Genomic DNA, 6,000 nt, shown 5'->3' with positions numbered 1-6,000 from the left:
CAAACCTCCTGGCTTGTAGCAATTATGATGATACTGTGTTTCACTACAGTGCTGCTTGCTTCCATGTTTATCAGGCCATCTTGTGGTCACTAGTTAAGTTTCCTATGTATTTTGACCTTTGGAATGGGGTGCCTTGGGTTGAAGACATGCATGGTCTGTGGTTGCAAAGCAGTATCTCCCTTTGTAAATGATTGACTTAGCCTTCTGGTTCATGCATCACCTTGTGAGTTTGGTTAATGTGAGTCAGTGCCCCTCAGCCAGATCACATCCATTTGTACAGACCAAAGTGCCTATAAAAATTCAGGCAACATCAGGGGTGTGATCAGGGCAACAAAGGCGGGCCTTTGTCCAAGTGTCCTCCAGTCTCACTCTAGACCCAGTTATCATTGATGCCAGGGAGTTGAAAATGATAAACGAGAACAGAGACTGGAAGACCACAGACAGACTTCTCAACCAGTGCCTGTTTCCCACAGCCTTGCCCAACCGTGTTATCAAACTTTTGCATACTATCCAATGTTATCTCTTACTGTGAGCAAGGTTGTACAATTTTTTGTTTGCTTGAAATTCATTATTATTTTCTGTGAATTGAGTGTTCATATCCTTTGCCCATTATCCTTGAATTGCTGATATTTTTGCATTTCCATCTCTAACCTACTTCACATGTGTCCTAGGACTTGAATTCAGATATACATCTGACTTTATTTTTTCTGGATGGCTGCCCAGTTGTCCCAACATCATATATAAAATAGCCCATCTCCTCATCAGTTTCAAATGCTGTCTTTTTTTTTCTTTTGGCCATGCCCCATAGCATGAGAGATCTTAGTTCCCTGATCAGGGATTGAATCCATGCCCCCTGAATTAGAAGCTCACAATCTTAACCAGTGGACTGCCACAGAAATCCCTCAGATGCCACCTTTATCATATTAAAAAGTCTATATGTGATACTTCCCTGGCAGTCCAGTGGTTTAGAATCTGCCTTCCAATGCAGGGGACAGGGGTTCAGTTCCTGGTCAGAGAACTAATAGCCCATATGTTATGGGGCAATTAAGCCTCTGCACCACAATGAAGACTCAGAGCAGCAAAAAAAAAAAAAAAAAAAAAAGTCTGTATGTGTCTATTTCTGGACTTCTCTTTTTAAAAAAAAAAAAAAACAACAACTTTGTGATATCCTGTTTTTAAGATTCTTGATTGAACTGATTCTTCGGTATCACACCTACTCTGTGCATGCCACTGTGTGGGTCCTGGGATCACACAGGTTAACGTGACTTTTCCCCTGTGGTCAGCAAGGGGCACCTGCCTGTGTTCTGCCTTTGCTCCTCCGGCTGCCACTCAACCATGTCCACTGCTCTTTGCTGCTATGGAAGCCTGTGACAATCAGATAAGGTCTGCCCATGCCAACGCTGCCAACTGAGTGCTTCTGAATGTTGCATCCTTGGGCATCAGAGGTCTGCCTGAGCCCTGCTAGCTGGGGAGGACACTTCTTCAAGTCCAGGCTCACTGTGTCTGCTTTTCCTGGCCCTGCAGCAGCCCTGCCTTCACCTCAATTTTGACCCTGTCCTTTTGGATGGCTCCATCAGGTTCTTTTCATCACTTGTCAGCTTCCACAACTAGTTGAAGAGACTTGGAGGGAAATGCCATCTTGTTTTCTCCTGATCTTCTCTCCCTTCTGTCTGGCCCCATCCTCTTGCCTCAGTTCTCTCTTCCTCCTTCTCCTTTTTCCCAGTAACAGAACAAAAAGCGTTCACTTTTATGACTCACAACAGAACTGGATCTGTCTGTCTGTCTTTGCAGTGGGAAAGGGAGATTGCTTTTCCCAGCAACATTATCAAGGGTGTGCATGGGCCAGCAGAATGTGTCTGCTCCTCACCCCCCACCCTGAATGTGCTGAGGATCCTGGCACACAATAAGTGTTTGTGTACTAGAGAGTCAGTTTCCTGTCCAGCTAGACTAGATCCATAAAACTTGTTGGGCTCAACCAAGAGCTGGGCTTTTCAAAACTTGCCTGGCATTATCGAGCCTCAGCGAGTGTCTCCAAATACCCCCATTTTCTTTTTGGCCTTTCAGCAGTCCCAAACAGGTGTCACACTCAATAATGATGCCTAATTTCCTCCATTCCAAGATGCACATCCATCTTTTTTTTAAAGAATAGTTTCGTTTATTATTTTTGGCTGTGATAATTATTTATTATCTTCGTTGATGCTCAAGCTTTCTCTAGTTGCAGAGAACTGGGCTACTCTCTAGTTGTGGTGTGTAAGCGTCTCATTGCGGTGATTTTCACTGTCGTGGAGCACGGGCTCTAGGCTTGAGGGATTCAATAGTCACGGCTCCTGGGCTCCAGGGCACAAACTCAGTAGTTGTGGCACATGGAGTTGCTCCACAGCATGTGGGATCTATCCAAATCTGGATTGAACCCGTGTCTCCTGCATTGGCATGTGGATTCTTTACCACGGAACCACCAGAGGAGCCCTATTTTTCACATATTTATATCTCAGAAACCAGAATGCACCTTACATTTGATGCCAGGAGAAAGCACTGCCAGTGTTTACATCGCAGTATGTCTAGAGAAAACAAGGGCACCTCTCACGAATGACATCTTAAATTCGTGAAATACTATAATAAAAAAAAGCCTCTGTTTATTGTGTCACATGGATTATTTCCTTTAGTCATCACACCCCCTCTAGGGTAGAGATATTATTACCTCTACCCTGTAGGAGAGGAAACTGATCAGAGCGGTGAAAGCGAAAGTCACTCAGTCGTGTCCAACTCTTTGTGACCCCCATGGACTACACAGTCCATGGAATTCTCCAGGCCAGAAGACTGGAGTGGGTAGCCTTTCCCTTCTCCAGGGCATCTTCCCAACCCAGGAATCAAACTGGGGTCTCCTGCATTGCAGGCAGATTCTTTACCAACTGATCTGTCAAGGAAACCCTGATCCCAGGAAGCCCTAATCAGAGCAGTAGAGCAGCTAGATCCCGTTCCCACACCTAATAAATAATGCAGCTGCTATTTCACAAGATTTACCTGGTCCACACATCTAACTATACTTTGTTCCTTCCACAACAAAAGATTACTGGTCTTGTATACTAACAAGCTTTATTAAAAGATGCAAATGTCCAAGTGACTAAAATCAGGTAGCAGCACGAGAAAGTTCCCCGAGGGCCGATATGAGTTAAAATCCAGATCGGAAGGGGTGAAGTGGGACATGGAGTGGAATCTAGAGCTGGAAGGAGCTCTGAGGTCAGAAATGGGGTTGGGAGAGGCAGGGTGTACAGAAGCAGGAGACAGGCTCCGAAAGAGAGATGAGAAGGGAAGGGGCACAGTCTTCGCAGATTTACCCTGAGAATCCTTCCTCTGGCAGGAGGACAGGCTCAGAGGGTTGAAAACAGTTCCCTAATTCAGCCCAACCCACTTCCCCCGCCCTGAGCATCTCTGCATCTGAACCCTGTTCTTTCTAGGGTGCATGTCTGTCCAACTCTTTGCGACCCTAGCCCACCAGGCTCCTCTGTCCATGGAATTTCCCAGCAAGAATACTGGAGTGGGTTGCCATGCCCTCCTCCAAGGGATCTTCCCGACTAAGGGATCGAGGCTGCATCTCCTGCATCGGCAGGTGGATTCTTTACCACTGAGCCACCTGGGAAGCCCTCTTTCTAGGGTAGGAAGAGAGGAAGAGGGAAACTGAGAAACAAAGAAACCCACTACCTCTTTTGCCCATTTAATTACTGAGACAGTCAAGTGCCTTTCTCTTCTGCTTATAATAGTTATTTTCCACCTAAATGTCTGTAGAATTAGTTTATAGGAAGATATACATGCTGTGAAAATAAATGTCCAGTGACAAGCCTCAGCTTCACATTTTGTGTCTGGAAAACTTCGTGTATCTGTTGTTGCATATAACACCCCTGGGTGCTAGGAGGAGAAGGGAGTAGCACCTCTTTTAAAAAGGAAGGTCCAGTGGTTAAGAATCCGCCTTCCAATATAGGGGATGTGGGTGGGTTCAAACCCTAATTGGGGAACTAAGATCCCACAGGACTTCTCAAGCAGTGCTAGTGGTAAAGAACCCACCTGGCAATGCAAGAGACATAAGAGACTTGGGTTTGATCCCTGGGTTGGGAAGATCCCCTGGAGGAGGAAATGGCAACCCTCTCCAGTATTCAGGCTTCCCTGGTGGCTCAGACAGTAAAGAATCCACCTGAAATGTGGGAGACCTGGGTTCGATTCCTGGGTTGGGAAGATCCCCTGAAGCAGGGCAAGGCAACCCACTCCAGTATTCTTGCCTGGAGGATCCCCATGGACAGAGCAGCCTGGGGAAACTACATGCTACAACTATTGAGCCCTCCGTGCTCTGGAGCCCTTGTGCCCCAGCAAAGATCCTGTGTACCGCAACTAAGACCCAATGTAGAAAAAAAAAAAAAGACCCAATGTAGGGCTTCTTCAGTGACTCAGAGGTAAAGAATCTGCCTGCGAATGCAGGAGATGTGGGTTGGATTTCTGATCCAGGAAGATCCCACATGCCTTGGAGCAACTAAGCTCGTGGGCCACAACTACTGAGCCTGTGCTCTAGAGTCCGGGAGCTGCAATTCCTGAGCCTACACACAGCAACTACTGAAGCCCGAGTGCCCTGGAGTCCTTGCTCGGCAACCAGAGAAGCCACCGCAATGAGAAGCCGGAGCAGCAACGAAGATTCGGCACAGCCAAAATTTTAAAAATAAAATAAAAAAAGATCCAACGGCCAAATAAATAAATATTACAAAAAATTTAAATAGGAAAATAGAGATGTAGCAAGGTTCACAGACCCACCGGCTCCTCAACAGAACTGGGGCAACCCTATTAGCCAGCCATAGCCAGGTCCCCCCTGGGATGGCAGGCACTTGCCGAGCATCCCATGGTGTCTTCCAACGACCTTCAGAGGAAAGGCTCAGAGATGCTGAGTGACCTGCCTAAGTTCTCCTAGCTAACAGGTGACACAGCCAGGATTCAACCAAAGTCAGTCTAACTCCAGAATCCTACGTGACTACAGTATACCAGCTGCCTGAATTGACAGACTCTCTATGAACCTGTTCTCTGGTTCAAGGGCTGTATCCTGCACCCTCCCTCCACCAGCGCAGTGTTATAGGCTGATGCTGGGTTCGAAGCCCCCTTTTCACCCATGTCCCTCCCTTGTTTCCAGCTGCAAACAGCCTCTGCTGTTTCTAGAAAAATTTAAATCGGTGGGGAAAGGCCAATAATCTGCTTAATGAAATGACCCCCTGTTCTAGCCTCTCCACCTACTGGAGACCCAAGGAGTTAAAAATGAACCTCCCCAGAATGTGTCACTAATACGAGGGGTGATTTGAGCTCAAGGCAATGGAGGATCTAAAGACCCAGGAAGAGCTTTTTATCTCTCACTCTATTGCCTAAAAGAATTTAGACAGGGGGCTTGTCTCAGAGAGAGTTATTATCAAAGAGAACTTTTATCTGAGAAACTCATCTGCACAGCAGGGCAAACATCTCATTACCAAACACATGTTCTTTTTTTGTCCTGTGATTTACCCTCCTCTGTTTTTTTTTTTTTTATTTCCTTGTGCCGGGTCTTAGCTGTGGCACACGGGCATGTGAACTCAAGTTGTGGTATTCGAATGCCTAAGTTGCAGCATGCAGGATCTAGTTCCCTGACCAGGGATCGAACCTGGCCCCCCCCCCCCGCATTGGGAGCATGGTGTCTTAGCCACTGGACCACCAGAGAAGTACCCTTTCCTCAGTTTTGAAGCCCTAAGCTCTTATCCCATTCCTTAGCTCAGAATGGCATATAAGCCTCAACTGTCCTTGGATCTCATATTCTTTTTAAGAAATACTTATTTTATTTTTATTTTTGGCTGAATCAGGTCTTACCTGCAAAGCTTGGGCTTCTCTCTAGTTGAGGTACCTGGGCTTAGTTGCCCTGGGGCATGTGGGATCTTAGTTCCCCAACCAGGGATGAAACCTGAATTGCCTGCCTTGGAAGGTAGATTCTTCACCACTAGACCA

The sequence above is a fragment of the Cervus elaphus genome, chromosome 5, assembly GCF_910594005.1.
Source record: "Cervus elaphus chromosome 5, mCerEla1.1, whole genome shotgun sequence".
Lineage (NCBI taxonomy): Eukaryota > Metazoa > Chordata > Mammalia > Artiodactyla > Cervidae > Cervus > Cervus elaphus.
Note: the sequence above shows the minus strand (reverse complement) of the source record.